Genomic DNA, 21,841 nt, shown 5'->3' with positions numbered 1-21,841 from the left:
TTAGGGCTGGTTGTTGCATAATTTCAATGTGGAATTAAACATGTTTTAGCTAATTTAATGTATGGGCCAATGTTATATTAATGAAATGTCCTAGAGATTATTTGTCTCGATAATCTTGCATCATTTTCTTTGAAGTATAAATGCTTGAAGGTCACTTTCCTTTTCTTTCTCTCAACATTGGATGAAGCTGAATTTTCCTCCTTGATTAAGAAACCAAGTTCTTACTTATCATCATCCTTGACTCCATATCCCCAAGTGAATTAGGCATTGATCCCTCAAAATGGGTGATCATTTTAACCCTCTTTTTACCCTTTTCCCCTTCTTCCCTAGGTCTAGCCCCACTGGGTCACCTAGGGCATCAATTTTCTGGGAATTGACCATAGGAAAATTTTCAATCTCTTGTAGGCTACTACACTAGTGGGTCCCCTCTCTCTCCTCCAAATTTGAGGCAATTCTAATGGTGTAATCTACAGGAATCCCAATCCCTAGCTCTAGGATCGAATTTTTCCTAGGCATCTGCAAGGCTAGACCTCAACAAGATCAATTCAACCTTTTGAAGTAAATATTATTGTTTGGTCCTTTCCTTTCACCTTGTCCAGGATAGGAACATCATTGGTTGCTACACTCCATCCCTGAACTTGCACTGGGTCCACTTGGCCCCGTGTGGTCCCACTTCTTAATGAAGATTATTTTTCAAGGACCATTTTGGAATCCAAGTTTCCCAAGGATTATAGGGATTGAGAACCACGTCTATAAGCCTATTTCTTCTCCCTCAACCCTCCAATACTCACTCTTTACCCCTGGAGGACCAAGTCCCTTGCTTAAAGAGCAATCAAGTTCCATTCTTCACTCCATCCTTGGGAAAGGGTTTCCAAGGTCACTTTCCACCTATCCATTGACATATACATTAAAGGTGATCCCTACACTACTGGGACTCCTCCCCTCGGTGAAATTTTGTAAAGACCAGGGAGACTTAGCTATTCTGACAGTGGGCTAAGCCTCCACCATTTCCCTTAACCTAGCAGTTACCCTCTTAGGAACCCATTTTAGGTCCCCTTCTGGTTTGAGTGCTAACATTTTTGGCACCATTGTTGGGGACATGAAATGTGTGTTTTGTTCCCTATACAATATATTGACATATCATTCTTGAAAACTCTATTGGAAGAACGAAGCCCTAGTTCTTCATTGAACTTTAAAGTCGATGCTTGTAGGGTGAAGCAAGCATTTTTCGAGGCATATTTAATTTCAACCTGGCGAATCCTACATATTTTTCATGTATAGCTCAAATAGGTTGTCATTCTTTCATAAATTTCTTGTTTTGGACATTAATAGAATCCCTAGACATCCTAATCATGTCGCGGGAAGGATGGTACAAGGGGTGCTTATGTTTGATGATGATCCACTCTCCACAATTGACCATGTAGAAATATTTAATGCACATGCTTCAAGAGAGAAGTTTTTCCATCAAGATGTCCTTATGTTTTTATTCATGGGGTCACTCAGTGGTCATAACTCATGGCTGCATGATCATGAACCTATGATCATTTCATCTATTGAAGAGTTAGTTGAAGGATTTCTTAGACATTTTCAAGTACTCCCTCCATTAAGGATCCAAGAGGAAGCCTTCATCGAGCATCATCAAGATATTAAGAATTTAGGTCATGAGCAAGAAGACGAGTCCTCCTTAGGTCCACATGATGAAAATGATGATTTTGAGGACACATGTTGGGAAGGATGAATTTATGGAAAGTGAAATTGAGATTAGTCGTACCTTTCTCAAGGATATTACTCCCGATGAATCCTCTTTTGAAAACTTTGAGGGAGATTATCCCATTAGCCCCTTTAAAGATGACATTGAAGATTATTTCCACATTGAAAAAGATAAATGAGAAATTTTTGGTCCTCTATTTGATTGTGCTCCCATTTACGACACTAACAAGGAGGATGAGGATGACATTATTCTTCCCTTCCTCTCAAGCATTATTCATGATGACAGACCCATTGATGCCCTTGGGAAGGAGAATCTTCATTTTCCTTTGCATAAAGAGGGGAAGTTGGAAGTGATCAATTTTCATTTTAGGAGAGGCCTAATATTTGATACTAAGGAAATTGATAAGGCTCCCACTTCTCCTGAGTATGATTTTATGTTCAAATCACTTGAGACTTTAGATTATGATTTTGGGAAATCACAACCCATTGAATCCAATATTTCTTTCTCCCTTTTCCTATTGGTCATCATATTAAGTCTTCATCAACTGATTTCATCACCCTTGGTCATATGATGTGAATTAACTGTGATCCCTTCTCCCCCGCCTGAGTATAGTGTCAAGGAAAAGCCCTTTGTCAATTATACTTTTCATTCTTGGACACACCCTCATGGTTTTGATCATTCCATAGTCTTCCCTCTCCAGTGTAATCATCATGTGTAACCTACTTGTGTTCCTCCATATTGTTGGCCTCCCTTTTCCACTAATCATAACCCAATAAATGCCATAAGCCATGTCATAAATAATAAGGACGATGGTGGAAGTGATATGCCAGAGGTTTCCATCCATCAAAAGTTTATGATCTTGGTTGTTGACATCTCTATATTTTGGTTGCAAGAGAATATCGCACAGATTATATCACATCCTTTTCTCACCTCTTCTCACATAATTATCCATGTGTGGGTATCATATTTTCCCAGCCCTGTTATGAAACCAGCTCAAGAAAAGATAGAAAAGATAGATCAACACCTTAGAATTCAGCCTCTTCGATGGGGCAACCTCCTTTACATTACATAAATGAAAAATTCTTGGATGATACAAATGAAAAGACCTCCTTTCTATATATAGGAGTCTAAGGGGTCATAACATAATCAGAGCCGACATAACAATAATAATGTAAGGGCACAATAATAATAATAGTGGGCTTCTATGGGGCACAATAGTAACAATATGGGCACTACATGGGTACATCAATATAATAAGTGGGTTATACTAATAACAATAAGGGGTTACACTAGTAGTATAGGGGCCTAACATGCCCCTCTCCTTCAAAAAGCGTTGTCCTCAACGCTTGAGTAGTTTTTGATGCTTCTGTATAAAATTCTTGTCCTCCCATGTGGAATATTCAGCAGGTAAGTTCTTCCACTTGATGAGATACTCTGAAATTGATAGATTTCGTAGCTGTCGGGTTCTTGTTTCTATGACTGCTCCAGGTTCCAATATGATTTTTCCTTCCTCTTCAATTTCTAGCAATATTGTTTGAATTGGGATCTTTTGCAACTTTTGAATAAGTGGCCATACTTCTTCGTCCTTCTCCCATTCATCCCTTGCTTCGTTTATCCAATCTAGTTGGATAATATAAATAGCACAAAACAATGCTTCCACATCCTCATCCTTGAAGAGTCTTCCCATTCGGTAAGGTCGCATTTTTTAAGTGCATGTAGTATTGCCAACATTTCCTTCTCATAAATAGCTTGCTTGAGATGTAGCAGTAAAATTACCCAATCACCTACATCAAAACATTTTTCACTACAATGTTGATCTACCTATTGTTTCGTTTTATTTTGCACCGAGGTGGCGTTATCCTTTAAAAGTTGGAGAACTTGTTGTTGATGCTCGATGTGATCTTTCACTACTTGAACCTTTTTCTTCTTGATATGTCCTTCTATCTCTAGAGTTTGAGGAGTGGTAATTTCTTCCAATCCTTTACAAGATATGGTCGGATTCATTTCTTGATGCTCGATGTGATCTTTCACTTCTTGAACATTTTTCTTCTTTATATGTCCTTCTATCTTGATAGTTTGAGGAGTGGTAATTTCAAACAATGAATTACAAGATATGATTGGATTCATTTCTTCTTTCTCGATGTGATATTTCACTGCTTGAACCTTTTTCTTCTTGATATGTCCTTCTATCTCTAGAGTTTGAGGAGTGGTAATTTCTTCCAATCCTTTACAAGATATGGTCGGATTCATTTCTTGATGCTCGATGTGATCTTTCACTTCTTAAACATTTTTCTTCTTTATATGTCCTTCTATCTTGATAGTTTGAGGAGTGGTAATTTCGAACAATGAATTACAAGATATGGTTGGATTCATTTCTTCTTTCTCAATGTGATATTTCACTGCTTGAACCTTTTTCTTCTTGATATGTCCTTCTATCTCTAGAGTTTGAGGAGTGGTAATTCTTGCCAATGCTTTACAAGATATGGTCTGATTCATTTCTTCTTTCTCTGGAGTGGGGTCCTGGTGTATATCTTCTTCTTTTGATGTTTCTTGATCTTTTTCTTCCTCCTCTTCATATTCTATGTAAAATAATTTCTTCTCGGCACACTTATGACCTTTAGTGCATTTTCTATCACAATTGTAACAAAGCCCTTTTTCTCTTTTTTCTTCCAATTGTTGTGGTGTAACCCTTGTAGGTTGTGGAAGGTTAGGAGAAACAACACTTCCATCTTTATAGTTGTGAGGGGTACGCTTCCTGGTTTCCATAATTTTTCTTTCCACTATGTCACAAAGCCCTTTTACTCTTTCCAATTGTTGTGGTGTTGCTCTAAAGAAGGTGTTGCTCTTTGTATCCTCATAATGTGCTATCATTTCCTCCGTGAAAATTGACCACGTAACAAGTTGTTTATGAGAACAAAGCCCTTCGTACCATAAAAATTGATCTGGTTCTAAATATGAATATGTAATACATACCTTTTGTAATAGTTGTACACCATGTATATCAAAATATTGCTCCATCTGAAGTATCCAATTTACCGGATCCTTGCCATCAAACTTCCTCATCTTTCTTTTTCTTGATTTTAGGAGCTCGACCTTGAAACGACTGTAACTCTGTACTTTTGAATCTTTAAGTTCTAAAATTGTGATCTATAGTAGACCTCTGTGTCCTCTTTCCAATGCCACTAGTCTGATCCAAATTGGATTCTCTAAGAAAGAGTTATGCACAATCTCCCAAGATGACCTGATTATAGACCTTTCCAGAAGAGCGAAATTGTATGAAGTGCCACGTGTCACTGTTTCGACCTTTGGATTTGAAAAATGCATACAAGAAACTACATTCTGTCCTCTTTCTGTACTTTCTTACAAAATTTCAATTCGATCCCCAGAGAGAAAGTTATGACGATTTTCCCCAAGTCACCTATTTGGAATGTAATTTAGGAGTCTGCAAAAATACCAACTTCCTAAGATCATATCTCCACAAATATAGCGCGAAAAGCTCTGAAATTCGGATCCGAGGTTCAGCGTGATTTCTTCTAAAATGAGTTTTTTTTGCAACTTCTGAAACTTCGCAGAAAAAAAGTTATAGTGAAAATGCCACGATGACCTGTTTGGAGCAGCGAAACTCTAGAATCCAAAGCTCTAATACCAAATGTTATGAAACCAGCTCAAGAAAAGATAGAAAAGATAGATCAACACCTTAGAATTCAGCCTATTCGAGGGGGCAACCTCCTTTACATTACATAAATGAAAAATTCTTGGATGATACAAATGAAAAGACCTCCTTTCTATATATAGGAGTCTAAGGGGTCATAACATAATCAGAGCCAGCATAACAATAATAATGTAAGGCCACAATAATAACAATATTGGGCTTCTATGGGGCACAATAATAACAATATGGGCACTACATGGGTACATCAATATAATAAGTGGGTTATACTAATAACAATAAGGGGTTACACTAGTAGTATAGGAGCCTAACAAGCCCCCTCCCACATCATCCTCCATGTGTTTGGGTTTCCATTCGCTTTGGGATTTGCTACATGAGTACTCATACTGGCAGGCATATGTATATTGATATGATGATGTGTTGGTTGCACTAGCTTTATGGTTACACTTATAATTAGCATTATCGCATGCATGTTAGTGTAGGGTTCATTGCAGGATTATTTTTGCATTAGAACCAATCACATATTATGCTTCTCATGATAGATTAGATTGCATTTAGGTTATAAAAAAATGTGTATTTTATTTCTTGTTGATTTATGGGCTGAAACTAAGCATGGGTGATCATAAGACACCGTGAAAAACATGATGCCCCATGGCTTTGATCTTTGACATGTGCAGATAAAAGGTCTACAGTGACCAATAGATTGTTGGAGTTCTTGTGACCTCCCCTTCGAGCAGCCTTGTCCACTTCCTTCAAAGATCACGTCCTAGTTGGAGACAGATGTTACCCACCACTTCGTCGGTGATATCCTCGGGAGAATTTTTTCTCCATGATGAACCTCATCTGACATACAGTAGCCTCTTGCAGTCTCCTACTATCTCATTGTGCCATTTCTCTACCACTTGAGCTAGTCATGTGTTCCCTCACCCACCTGTATTGGTCGTATGTTTGAAGGTGGGCCTCTTGAATCTAAAGGTATGTCTTTTCATTTTGTAATTGAGTATTGGGTTTACTTATCATGCATACTTCTAGGTATGGATTAATGGGAGGATTTGGTAGAAAGGGTGGACTTAGTTTGTGCTCTTGTCCCGTTGATCTCTTTTGGATGTTACCCTTACATCTTATTCCAATGGGATCTCCTTTATTGACCATTTGGTTCTAGGGTGGTACTACTTGGGAAACTTCGACTTTGGGTGACTGGTCCCTCTCCTATATCCACATATATTACTCCCTTGCAATCACTATACCCCATTCATCATTTCTCCCACCCAGGTCCGCATTGCCATTCTAGGTCCACAAAGGGCCAGCCTCCCTATCCCCTTGCCCCCACGTTGGGTTAGGTCTGTAATGATGCCCTAGAGGTTGAAGTAGTTAAAAGAAAAAGAAAAAAGAATAATTGGCCACATTTAACACGAAATTGTAACACAAAATGCAAAAGATAGCTGGGACAAAATAATTAGCACGTGGGAAAAAGACAATACATGAGCTCTACCGCAATACATGGTCATCACCCTAGTTCCATAGGCCCTAGATGAGCCTCCTTTATCATTCAAAAGCCCATGATTGTCCCAACCCCTGGAGGGAAATGAAAAACCCTGCCTAGAAGGGGGTAAGCACTCCTATGTCTTACACATCACGCTCTTGTCCCTTAAGCCCAGAGAAATTTATCAAAGAAAATTCATAAAAGGAAAAAGGCATATAAAGAAGGGCGTAAAAATGAAGGCTGAGGCACCTCATGTACCACAATTGTTTCCTCCTACACATTACATACCTAGGTGTGGTATTCCCCTTATCTTGCTACCCTATGCCCCAATATGTGGCCCAAGAATGCCCCTCTCATTCCCTACTCCATTCCACTTATTTATCACTTTCTACCCCCATTAAAGGGATGTACCTTGGACATAATATCCCCTTTAAGGGTTGAAACCACCTAATAAGGTACTTGGTTAAGCCCCTTTGGATCTTGGAGACACTAGCACATGCCAAAGCCCACTATGTAAGGGCATTCCATTATGAAGTGCCCACATTGTTATCCATGATTTGTAAAATCTTTTACCCGATTATTTTAATGATTGTTTGTACTAGAAGCCTAGGGGATGCATTAGATCTTATGCAGGATTACAGGTGGTTTCCATTTGGGTTTGGTTCCCTATACGAGATCCTAACCCCCAGAGGTCTACATTGGTGAATAGAGGATGTGCATCAAGAGCCATTCGCCTCCACAACAGTGACAACACTCCACAGATCTTCATCGATGCTCAGAGACTATTGTGATACACCTTTGGGCTGATGGTGCTATGTTGGGTACATTATGCACAACAGGCCCCCATAGGATCCACACACTCTTGGTAGGTGTCCTAGGACTTGTACGATGTCATGGAAACATTCATTCCACCACTTGGACCCTTGTAGAGGATCTACATGCATCTTTGATTCATATGGAGAACCATGGGGTCATTTATGTGCCCTCAGAACCACAAGGAGCACCACAGGTCTACTACTTAGAGAATAAGGGGCCACCCCCTTTTCCATCATACTCTAAGTAATTTATTCCTTAATATGGAACTTCATGACATTATTAGGCCTTTGGAGGTCCCAAGACATTTACATAGTATTATTTGGCCCCTAGTGAGGCTTATTTTTACACTTGTGAGCTTGTTTGGTTGGCTTGTCACCAATAGGGGTTTTATTTGCACATTATTTTATCATTAGGGTCTAATGTAGGCCCATAGGATAATTTGAACTCCTTAGGAGGCTATATATTGATGTTAGATACATTCATTTATATCATCACTTGACTTTCATCCTATCCATTGACATATACTTTACAAGTGATCCCTACACTGCCAGGACTCCTCCCATCAGTGAAAGTCTGTAAAGGACAAGTAGACTTAGCTGTGGTGACAATGGGCTAAGCCTCCATCATTTCCCTTAACCTAGCAGTTTCCCTCGTATGAACCCATTTTAGGTCCCCTACTTGTTTGAGTGGTAAAAAGAATTACTAATGCACCTTCCACATTTCAAGGTTTGACATGGTGCTCAAACTATTGGAGGAGAAACAATTATGTGCAAAAACATCCAGACGTTTCTTTGGAGTATAGGAGGTGGAATATTTGGGTCATATTGTATCTCATGAAGGTGTTAAGGTAGACCCTAAAAAAAATCCATTAAGGAAGGGAAATTTCCCACAACCATAAAGCATCTTCGAGGATTTCTTGGGTTGATAGGGTATTATCACAAGCTTGTTAAGAATTATGGGAGAATAGAATCACCTATAAAAACATTACTAAATAAAGATGCATTTTCTTGGACTCCATACTGTAGCAAAACTGACCCCATTTATGGCACTTTATGGATATCATCCACCATCCATCACATCATCTTTAAGAGAAAATTCTAAGGTTTAAGCGGTGGAATATCACATCGAGCATCAAGAACAAGTTCACCAACTCTTAAAGGATAATATCACGATGGCGCAGAATCAGATGAAAAAAAAGGCTATCAGCATCACAGTGAAGGAAGTTTTGATGTAGGAGACTAGGTTTTTATACGACTATAGCCATAAAAAAAAATGTCCCTCAAGCAAGCTAAGAAGTATAATAAATTATCACCCAAGTACTATGGTCCTTACGAAGTGTTGCAAAATATTGATACTATGGAATACAAATAAGAGTTGCCTGCATCTTCCCAAGTGCACCTAGTTTTCCTTGTTTCGTTCTTAAAGAAGATTACCAATGACAAGCTCCTAGTTCAAATAGTGTTGATAGAACTTGACGAAGAAGGAAAAATCATTTTGAGCCAAAATGTTGGGTCCCTATAATACTAGTGATTACCCCATTACTATTGTAGTTATACCCCCTATTTATATTGTTGTGCCCCTATTACCCCCATATTGTTATTTCTGTGCCCCATAGAATCCCTCTATTGTTATTTTTGTGGCTTATTATTATTATTGTTAGGTCGGCTGGATTATATTGTGACTCCTTAGACTCCTATATATAGAAAGGAGGTTTTGTCATTTGTATGATCCAAGAATTGTTCATTTATGTAATGTAAAGGAGGTTTCCCCCTCGAAGAGGCTGAATTCTAAGGCGTGGATCTCTCTTTTCTATCTTTTTGTGAGCTGGTTTCATAACATTTGGTATCGGAGCTTTGGATTCTAGGGTTTCGCTGCTCCAAACAGGTCATCGTGGAATTTTCGCTATAACTTTTTTTCTGTGACATTTCAGAAGTCGCAAAAAAAACCCATTTGAGAAGAATTGGCGTTGAACCTTGGGTCCAAATTTCAGAGCTTTTCGCGCAATATTTTCGGAGATATGATCTGAGTAAGTTGGCCTTTTTGCAGACTCCTGAATTACATTCAAAACAGGTGACCTGGGGAAAATCGTCATAACTCTCTCTCTGAAGATCGGATTGAAATTTCGTAAAAAGGTACAGAAAGAGGACGAACTGTAGTTTCTTGTATATGTGTTTCAGATTCAAAAGTTGAAACAGTGACTCGTGGCACGTCGTACAAATTCGCTCTACTGAACCAGTCTAAAAGCAAGTCACTGTGGGAGATTTCACATAACTCTTCCTTGGAGAATCCAATTTGGCTCAGACTTGTGGCATTGGAAAGAGGACGCAGAAGGCTACTACAGGTAGCAATTTCAAAATTGGATGATCCGAAATTACAGAGATACATCAGATTCAATATCAGGCTTCTACAAAGTAAAAAAAAGGTGTGTAGTTTTTATTTTTTATTTTTGCATAAGCTTGGTTTGAAGGAATTCAAAGGGCATAGTAAAGCATTATTATTGGTAACTGATGCCCCGAGGAAAGAAAATGCAAACACCTAGTAGGGACCTGAAAGCTCTAGCAATGTGATCTCATGAAGAAAGCTCTAGCATGACTCATGAAGAAGAGGAAGAAATGCAACATGATATATCAAAATTACAAGACCAAGTGAAACAACTGTCCCTTGCACAAAAGGGAACAGAATCTAAGATGGATGGTCTAAAGAAAGATGTAGAAGCTAAGATGGATGGTTTAAAGAAAGGTGTGGAAGCTAAGATGGATGACTTGAAGATAGATTTGAAGACAGACATGGACGAATTGAAGATAAATATGAATAAGTTGCTACAAGAAATCGTCCCTAAGGGTGAAAGGGTACTAAATGAAACTCATGATGAGAATAAAAGAAATGTTAATCATGATTCCATAGACTCTAATGTTGGATCGAAGACTCACCATGTTCCAAAAATCGATGTGAGGAAGTTTGATGGCAAGGATCCCGCCACATGGATATTACAGATGGAGCAATTCTTCGATCTCAATAATGTGCAAAACACACAAAAGGTACGTATGGCAACTTTATATTTGGAACCAAATCAGTTTGTATGGTATCAATGGCTTTGTTCTCGTAAACAATTTATCACTTGGGCAATTTTTACGGAAGAATTGGTAGCACATTATGAGGATACAAAAAGCAACACTTTTTTTAGCCAATTGGTAAGTCTCAAACAAAAGGGTTCAATAATGGAGCACATTGATGAGTTCCAAAAGTTGAACATAAGGGTAAAAGATATTCCAGAGGAGCATAGGATTGATTTGTTCATAGGGTCTTTAAAGGATAATATCCAACATGATGTGCGCCTTTGGGAACCTGATTCATTAGAGAAGGCATTCAGGTTAGCAAGAAAAATGGAAAGCAAAATTATGGCAACTAGGAAGCATACCGTTCACAACTATAAAGACGGAAGTTTTGTTGCCCATAGTCTTCCACAACCTACAAGGTTGACACCACAACAATTGGAAGAAAAAAGAGCAAAAGGGCTTTGTTACAATTGTGATAGCAAATACACAAAAGGTCATAAGTGTGCTGAGAAGAAATTATTCTACATAGATTGTGAAGACGAAGAAGAAAAGGAGCAAGAAAGGTCAAAAGAAGAGGATATATTCCAGGAACAAAGCCTAGATGAAGAACAAATAAATCCGACCATATCTTGTAATGCATTGGCAGGAATTACCACTCCTCAAACCATCAAGATAGTAGGACAAATCAAGAAGAAAAAGGTAATAGTGTTGATTGATTCAGGAAGCACCCACAATTTTATTCATTGTAGGGTAGCAAAAGAATTGAATTGCTTCCTATATCCAGCACCAGAGTGTCAAGTGATGATTGCAAATGGAGGAACAATAAATTGTTCTGGAAAGTGCCATAATATCAAGCTATCCATGGGAGAATATGTATTGACTAGCCCAATGCTTTCCATTCCAATGGGAGGTGCTGATGTTGTACTAGGAGTCCAATGGCTACAATCCTTGGGTACAATAGCTTTTAATTTTCAAGAACTTTTCATGAAATTTTCTGTGGAAGGAAAGGAAGTTGAATTAAGGGGTATTGCAGGGAAACCAGGAAAGATAATCAGCTCTAATGGCATGACAAAGCTTCTAAAAAAGGAGCAAAGAGGTGTAATTGCACAATTATGTTCGCTAGATGTTTCCACATTGGAATCATCTATTTCTCCAGATCTCCAAAAAGTCCTGGACAATCATTCCAAGGTATTTGAGACTCCCAAAGGTCTCCCACCTATGCGTGATCATGATCATGCTATTCATCTGATTCCAGAAAGTGTTCCTCCAAACATCAGGCCGTACAGATATCCATATGTCCAAAAAAGTGAAATTGAACGTATGGTTGCAGAAATGCTAGAGGCTGGTATAATTCAACCGAGTCAAAGTTCTTTCTCAGCTCCAGTAGTATTGGTGCACAAGAAGGATGGATCATGGCGCATGTGTCCAGATTATAGGGAGCTCAACAAGCTCACTATTAAAGATAAGTTCCCCATTCCTGTTATTGATGAATTACTGGATGAATTGCATGGATCAATTTACTTCACCAAGTTGGATCTTCGTTCGGGATATCATCAAATTAGAATGAAGATTGAAGACATTCCGAAAACAGCATTTAGAACTCATGAGGGTCATTATGAATTTTTGGTCATGCCTTTTGGCCTTACCAATGCACCTTCAACATTTCAAGGTTTGATGAATTCAATTTTCAAACCATTCCTTAGAAAATTTGTGTTAGTATTTTTTGATGATATACTAATCTACAGCAAGTCTTGGAAGGATCATGTTGAACATGTTGACAGGGTGTTACAACTATTGGAGGAGAAACAATTATATGCAAAAAGATCCAAATGTTTCTTTGGAGTCCAGGAGGTGGAATATTTGGGTCATATTGTATCTCATGAAGGAGTTAAGGTAGACCCTAGCAAAATTAAAGCCATTAAGGAATGGAAAATCCCCACATCCATAAAGCATCTGCGAGGATTTCTTGGGTTGACAGGGTATTATCGCAAGTTTGTTAAGAATTATGGGAGAATAGCAGCACCTCTAACAACATTATTGAAGAAAGATTCATTTTCATGGACTTCAGAAGCAACAAAGGCCTTTGAACATCTTAAAGAGGCAATGTGCCAAGCACCGGTCTTAGCTACGCCGGACTTCACAAAAACCTTTATTGTGGAATGTGATGCTTCAGGAAATGGAATTGGTGTTGTTCTAATGCAAGATGAAAGACCCATTGCTTTTGAAAGTCGTCCAATCAAGGGAAAGTTTTTAAACAAAGCTATTTATGAGAAGGAAATGTTGGCAATACTCCATGCACTTAAGAAATGGCGACCCTACCTAATGGGAAGACACTTCAAGGTAAAAACGGATCATGATAGCCTTAAATACTTTTTAGAACAAAGATTATCCTCTGAAGAGCAACAAAAGTGGGTCACAAAGATGTTGGGTTATGACTTTGAAATCATCTACAAAAAAGGGAAGCAAAATGTGGTGGCAGATGCACTCTCAAGAAAGGATGAGGATGTGGAAGCATTGTTGTGTGCCATTTCTATTATCCAACCAGATTGGATAAACGAAGCAAGGGAGGAATGGAAGAACGACGAAGAAGTGTGGGCACTTATTCAAAAGCTACAACAAGATTCCAGTACTTCTGATACATTTAGCTGGCAAAATGATTTGTTATGGTACAAAGATCGCTTATACCTCTGTAAGAATTCCCAGCTAAAACAAAAGATTCTTATGGAATTGCACACTTCTCCCTTAGGAGGGCACTCAGGATTTTTAAAAACTTACCACAGGGTTAAGAAGGAATTTTTTTGGGATGGCCTTAAATCAGATATTCAAAAGTTTGTGGCGGAATGTTTGGTTTGCCAGCAAAATAAAGTTGAAACAATTAAGACACCAGGTCTATTACAACCTTTATCCATTCCAAGCCAACGTTGGGAGGAGGTTTCAATGGATTTTATCACAGGTTTACCCAAGTCTGAGGGAAAGAGTGTCATCATGGTGGTAGTTGACAGACTTACCAAGTATGCACACTTTTGTGCATTATCACATCCATTTAAAGCCAGTACAGTTTCTACTGCATTTATGGAAACAGTTCAAAAGCTACATGGAAACCCAAAGATTATTGTAAGTGACAGAGATCCCATTTTCACTGGAAATTTTTGGACAGAATTATTTTCTTGTCTTGGTACTCAGTTAGCTCATAGCTCATCTTATCATCCTCAATCTGATGGGCAAACTGAGATAGTAAACAAATGTTTGGAAGGATATCTTCGTTGCTTTGTATCTGATAAACAGACACAATGGGTCAAATGGTTGCCTCTAGCTGAATGGTGGTATAACACTTCCTTCCATACAGCAACAAAAATGACCCCATTTATGGCACTTTATGGGTATCAACCACCATCCATCACATCATATTTAAGAGAAAATTCTAAGGTTCAGGCAGTGGAACATCACATCGAACATCAACAACAAGTCCTCCAACTCTTAAAGGATAACCTCGTGTTGGCACAAAATAGAATGAAACAACAGGCAGATCAACATCGCAGTGAAAGAAGTTTTGATGTAAGTGATTGGGTATTCCTACGGCTACAACCATATAAGCAAATGTCCCTAAAGCAAGCTAAGAAGGATAATAAATTATCACCAAAGTATTATGGTCTGTACAAGGTGTTGGAAAAGATTGGTACTATGGCATACAAATTGGAGCTTCCTGCAGCTTCTCGATTGCACCCAGTTTTCCATGTTTCATGTTTAAAGAAGGTTATAGGTGACAAGCTCCCAATTCAAACAATATTGCCAGAACTTGACGAGGAAGGAAAAATTATATTGGAACCGGAAGCAATCACAGAAACAAGAACTCGACAGCTACGAAATCGATCAATTTCAGAGTATCTTATCAAGTGGAAGAACTTATCCGCTGAAGATTCCACATGGGAGGATGAGAATTTTATGCAGAAGTATCCATAACTGCTCAAGCGTTGAGGACAACACTTTTTTGAAGGAGAGGGGCATGTTGGGTCCCTATAATACTAGTGATTACCCCATTACTATTGTAGTTATACCCCCTATTTATATTGTTGTGCCCCTATTACCCCCATATTGTTATTTCTGTGCCCCATAGAATCCCTCTATTGTTATTTTTGTGGCTTATTATTATTATTGTTAGGTCGGCTGGATTATATTGTGACTCCTTAGACTCCTATATATAGAAAGGAGGTTTTGTCATTTGTATGATCCAAGAATTGTTCATTTATGTAATGTAAAGGAGGTTGCCCCCTCGAAGAGGCTGAATTCTAAGGCGTGGATCTCTCTTTTCTATCTTTTTGTGAGCTGGTTTCATAACACAAAAGTTGTCACAAAAAAAGAACCTGATAGCTACAAAATTGATTAATTTAGAGTATCTCATTAAGTGGAAGAACTTACCCACTGAATATTCCACATGGGAGGATGAGAATTTTATATAAAATCATCCATAACTATTCGAGCGTTGAGGAAAACACTTTTTTGAAGGAGAGGGGCGTGTTAGGTCCTTATAATACTAATGCATCCCCCTTATAGTTATTGTTATTGTAGCCCCGTATTGTTATTGTTGTGCCCATGTATTTCCCATATTGTTATTATTGTGCCCCATAGAAGCCCACTATTGTTATTGTTGTGTCGTTACATTATTATTATGTAGGATCTGATTATATTGTGACCACTAAGACTCCTATATATACCAAGGAGATCTTATCATTTGTATCGTCGAAGAATTGTTCATATATGTAATGTAAAGGAGATTTCCCCCTTGAAGAGGCTAATTTTTAAGTCGTTGATCTATATTTTCTTTTATTTTTGAGCTGGTTGCATAAAAAATTTGGCCTTATACTTCTCTATGCTTCCATCTGCTGCATGCTTAACCCTGAAGATCCATCTCGAACCCAAAACTGATTGAACTTTAGGTCTTGGGACCACTTCCCAAACATTTTTCTTCATGATGGATTCATATTCTTCCACCATTGCATCAACCCAAACTGGGCTCTCAACTGATTCCTCAAAAGAGGATGGCTCAGTCTCTACAAGCTCAGTCATTATATCTATGTACTAGTAAACCTCTCAGGCGACCTCCTTTTCCTGCAAAAAATTGAAGGAGCTCCCACATTCTCCCTCATATCCTGAAACTATATATAACCTTCCATGGTTCTCTTTCTACCTTCTCTAGATGGTTTTTCTTGAGTGGATGTCTCCACTTTTCCTCCTCTTTGTTCATCCACTTATGGCTTCTCCGCAACTTCTTGAGGCTCCTCCTTTGGAGCTAATAGCTCCTCTTTTAGTTGGATTTTAATGTCCCTCTCAAGATAGAATCCCGTTTCTTTCTCCTCATCAACTTTACATCCCTTCTCACAACTTCCATTATGAGGGAATGTTAGTACACCTAGTAATTGTGTGGAGTTTCTGTGTAACCCATAAAAACTCCCAACTGTTGGAAATACTAAGAAGGCAGTGAATCAATATTTCTTGTGATTAAAAAATTTTAATGCTTTTCATAGAATTAGTTATTCTTTAGTTATTATTAATGTTCTTCTTCAACAATTATAAATAATAATCAATAGTAGACAACACCATACAACAATGTAGGAAGATAAAACAATAGACACAAATATTTTTAGGTGGAAAACCCCGTTCGGGTGAAAAACCACTGAATACTTATTTAGTAATTGTCTTCTTCTCTCTTTAAAAGAGATATTAATTACATCAATATTTCAAGTACAACTGAGGGATGTATCAACCCCCTAGTTCATAGGCCACAACCTATAGGATTCTATTAAACCCTAATATCCTGTTGCAACCAGAAGTATGCCCCAATTCCCTGTGGATCGGGCCACAACTTGATGAGTGTTTGAACACTTTATTTACGAGCTACTATCGAAAATGATGCTTCACTCCCCTATTATTTTATCAAACACAACTGAATGGATTCCATAATTCCCTGTGCAAGCCATAACTTTCCCTAACACCACACTACCGCCCTGATGTGTTCTCAGGCCAAAACTTGAAGGTGACTCAATCACCTAGAAGAGTTAGTAGGTCATGTTTCATATTTTTGACATTGGATCCCCTATACTCTAAATCAATGTAGAATAGCTGTAAGAAATATGTAGAATTAATATTGAATCCTAGTAGTCAAGGATCAGTGTTCCCACAAATTGGTCGCCGCACGATGCTACACATCAAGCTATCACTGTAGAACTTCACATCACTGTACTACATATTTCATATCACTGTCACTACAAAACTGTCATTATTGTTACTGCAAATCACTATCACTGTAAATCATTTCATAACTTTTGGCTACCAGCGAATGTCACTTCACGAATGAATAGTCATCAATGCTCAAACACTGTTATCATCAGGTTGAACATGGTGCTGCAAGCATCTGTTACTTCTATCAAATGATGGCACAGCCCAAGGTGTCTCAGGTCATCCTGATTCCCTATAATCAATGTTCTCAAGTTCTATCGCCAAAGAGCTACCAACATATATGTCAACACACTATTTGACTAGTCAACCCCTGTTATCCATTTTCTTCAATGTGCTATACAATTGAATGTATTCATCTTCAACACTTTCTTCCCTGTAAGATTGAAATCATGTCATCTATACAAAACCTAGGTCATATAGGTGAAACCCTAATTCATATTAGCGAAACCCTACGTCATACTTGAAAACCCTAGCTCATACTTCAAAACCCTAGGTTAGGAGCAATCCTAGATTAACATAGTCATAGTCCCACATTTCAAGTCAATTGATCAAAGAAAAATGGTAAAGTTGTCAACTCAAATCTTAATGCAAGATTATCATACCAATGCATAAGTGTCAAAATGAAGAGTTAATGTTATCAAAATTGTCAATCCATGGTCAAATTAATGTCATGTCAAAATTGTCATCCAATGTCAAATCAATAGCAATATGTCACTATCATATAGTGGCATAGTGAAGTGAAGTCAAAGTCAAGCATCTCATCATAGAATGTCACTATGTCACTCAATGTTTCACATCATAATCAAGGTAATTGTCATTAAAGGGTCACTATTCTCATAATTAGGTCAATGTCAAGTCATACATAAGTCATTGATATCTTATGTCATATTTCAGGTGTTATATGACTATTATGACAATTACAATAACTATTCACAACTTGTCAAGTGAATCATACTATCTCTTGTATGTGTTAGGTCAATGGATCATGTCAATACTCTATCACACATATATATTTTCATTTTAATGTCCTTGCCTAGCAATTGCAAACTGAAGGTGAAATAATGTACATGTACTGCTACTATCATAAGGTTACTATCAATGAAAATATGTCAGTGCTGCATAATTCAAACAATAGGTCTTACAAAAGCATCTCATTAAGTTTTCTATACAATGTCATAAGGTTCATAATCAATGGTATGCCATGTGTCATGTGACTACTGAGTCTTAATGTCAATTAGGTTAATGTATCAAGTCACAATGAATAGAATCTACAAATATTAGATCTATCTTGTATCAAAGGACTTACAATGTATCATAGTCAACTTAAATATTGAATTATGTCACTAAATAATGAGTGAATTTTCCATAGTCCACAAGAAGGTTACCTTAGGAGCTAAGATCAGTTCCAAACCATAGAGGACCTTGAATGAATGCCTTAAAAAATAGTACATAAAGAGTCTGTTCACAAGAGGGCTTGAATGTTTTAGTGAAGTTTGCAACAAACAAACAAAAAAATCAGAACCTACCAATAATACGCAGTTGTTCTAGTCTGAATGTCGTAGGAATATGGATCTAATTTATGCAAGAAAGAAGAAATGGTGTATAAAAATTGACACACTATGATTAGCCCTCAATCAAGCCACAAGAAAACCTCAAGTTTGTTACAAATATCATAGTAAATATAACCACAAGCCAAACCCTAACAAACCTCAGGGCTGAGGGTTGTAATGCAAAAAGGATAGGCGTCAAATAAACCCATCATAAAAATAAAAAACTTCTCAAAGTTTGATAATAAATTCTTACCTAAGGAGGCTGTAAAATTTTAGAGATAAGTCCCAAAAATTATATGCTTCAAGAGATGCGAAAATCTTTCCTCAAGAGTTTACTAACTAGGCCGAAAATCACAAAGGCTCTCCACAGAAATTTCAGAGCAATATTTGTTTGAGAGTTGATGTCATTTGAGGGAGTCTATAGGTGTCTTTTTCTAGTTTTTGGTTATACATATGTACGGATTCTAGTTAGACGTTGTGGTATTTCTGAGGCCCTAAGTATCTTGTTAATAGTATTAACTTATTTTAATAAATATCATTTAATTGTGATCTTGTGCCCTAAGGAAATAACTACTTTAGTTTTAATGATATGATGAGGGCCTAAGGGTGTGAAGAATGATACAAACATTAATATTATCATTAATAATTATCATTTAATATTTTTGTTAAGCAACATGCCTGGAAATATTTTCAATTCCATTAGAACTTGAAATCAATGAGTGGCTTAGAGCATTTGGTCCTACCAGGGCTGTGAAGTCAATGATTGGTTTATTGTCTTTGGTTCTTATAGTTATGTAACTTATATGTGGTGAGGTTACAGTGATAAAAAATTTCATATATTGATAAACGTAGGAGGAGGTTTCATGTCACTACCCCCGGGGGTTTTAGCCCACAAAACCAGATCTTCAATTTCAAACTCAATTTTCTCATAAACTAGGAGGATCCATGGGGCATACCATATATCAACAGAAACATCTCTTGGAGGAGAATCTAATGAGATATATCTACAACACAAACTCAACTATTTTACCCTTCAAAAACCCTCAACAAAGTCAGGGTACATCCTTAGTCCAGGGAACCAAAACCCTAGGAATTAGTTTTTTAACCATCCAATAGTATAGCTGCCATTTTAATGTAATCCAACAATTAGTAAGAAGATTTCATTAACCATTTGACATTAATGACTAGTGTTTTTGGTCAAATTCAAACTCTGTAACTCCATGGCTTGACATCATTGACAACACCATCCAACAATATTGCCCCTTGTCATTGATGGCAACACATGCACTCCTTCTGCGAGTATAACATCTCCTAACTTCATGCTTCCTCTCTTTCTCAGGTTTTTCTCTCCCCCTTTAACACCAATGGCAAAGGGTGACTCTGCCTGACAACCTACCAGCTTCTTGTGGAACTATAATCTGTCTGTGCTCCCCTGTTGGGATGGGGTCCCCTGGGCTAGTTTGGGGTTAGTTAACCCAAATTTTGTATACAGTTTTGTAAAATATGTAAAGTTTTTGTGATATGTGGAAGCGGAGTGCATAGATGAATAAGAGTCAAAGGGGATTAGCCCCCTGTTTTGGGTAAAGTCTTGAGTCGGTTTTGAGATTCACCCATGGTTCGCAAACCATGACATTGTATTGAAAAGTCTATAAATAGTTGAGTCTTGGCGAATCTTAGAAGTAAGTTAAGATACAAGTCTTGATAGAGAATTGGGTACATTGAAGAGTTTTGTTGTCCTAGGCAAGAGCTAAGGCAAGAAGGCTCTTCTTCCTATGCTCAGATAGAGAACGGAAGGCTCTTGCAGCTGAGTGCGTAGGAGGCCTAGGTAGAGTCCCCAACTGAGTGCGCAAACCCCTGCAGCTGTGTCGCAAGGTAAGAAGAGTCTGTAATCAGTGAATTGAAGATCAATAAAGACAATTTTCTAAAGAATTACTGAGTATTTATGTTTGTATCTATTTATGTTATATGATGTTGATGAATGACATGTTTTATGAAATAATGATTGAATGCTACACAAGTTTACTGAATCTATCTTAATAATGTATGAAATGAATTCCTAGCCACTTCTGCAAAGTTTCAGACTATTTCTCTTACGTTTTCTAACGAATGACGTAGATCTACGTGCACTCTAATATAGGGTTACTCTTTGATGCACGAAAGTAGGTAAATCAATTGTTTAAGGTCCGCAAGGACTGATCATGGACCTACACGAAGGTCTGAAGGCCGATTTAGCCTAGTAATAGTAACATGACCCAGAATTCTATCAATCTACACAAAGGTAGATCCAAGGTGCTGGAAGACATCACACTAGTCTCCGGATGCAGAAACTTGGTTCTTGCATCACCTAATACTGCTTCGGGTGAGACTACAGCCTATGCTACGTAGGTTGTTGCCAAAAGGGCCAACAGTGTAGCATTTTGTTGGTTGGTGCAACTAACTCTGAACTTGGGTCAAGACCCCCTAAGCCAACAAATGGTTCTGTTGGCGGGACCGGGATCTATTTAAAGAGATGTGTGATGTCACATCATTGGAATCCGACTAAGAAAGAGATTGAAAAGTGGTTAGATCGAAATATTCACAAGTTTGTGGCTCAAGAAAATAGGAGTCTGTGCCTGTCGAAGGAGGATTGGTTGAATATATATCTATATACATAGGTACACGAAATCTTCTTCTGCACTTTCCCAATTGAACTATATGAGTGGTTAGCTAAACTGACAAAAATTCATGGAAGGTGGAAGGTCGATAGTCCTATAATGTGGACTCCAAAATTGGTGTGACGACTAGAAGCCTCTGAAGACAAGATCACGCAAGTTGTCAATCATTGGATGGATCAAATTCTGGGAGGATTTGTTACGGAATTTGCAGTTGATACCTCAATCAGCTATAGAGAAGTAGAGTGAAGATTATTCAAGGACCACGAGGTAAGTATTTAACACCATTGAATACTTGGATTAAAATGTTATTATGTGAAAAGTGGGTAATGCCATTACCTTGATATTCGTATCTACGGGAAGTGGAAGATTCTTTAGAAATCGTGAAAGCTTGGGACCAGAGTATATCTCATTGATTTAACCTCTTTCAAGTGATGACGAAGGGGCAGTGCAGACTACGCCGTGAAGTGTTGTTCAGCTAATATCTCAAGGTATTCCTAGAACACATCATCCATCCACTACACCTCCACCCCCACCACCACCACATACTCCTTCACCTACACCTCCACCACCTCCATTCAACATGGAAAACACAATGAAGATGTCGATTTTCAAGGGCTTAGGAAGTGAAGACCCAGAGAAGTTCTAGTTTGTTACGAATTTTGTGAGA

Source organism: Pinus tabuliformis, chromosome 6 (genome assembly GCF_031772625.1).
Source record: "Pinus tabuliformis cultivar Carrire ecotype Pingquan chromosome 6, CPIR1, whole genome shotgun sequence".
Taxonomy (NCBI): domain Eukaryota; kingdom Viridiplantae; phylum Streptophyta; class Pinopsida; order Pinales; family Pinaceae; genus Pinus; species Pinus tabuliformis.
The sequence above is the reverse complement of the archived record's forward strand: the minus strand, read 5'-3'. Positions refer to the sequence as shown.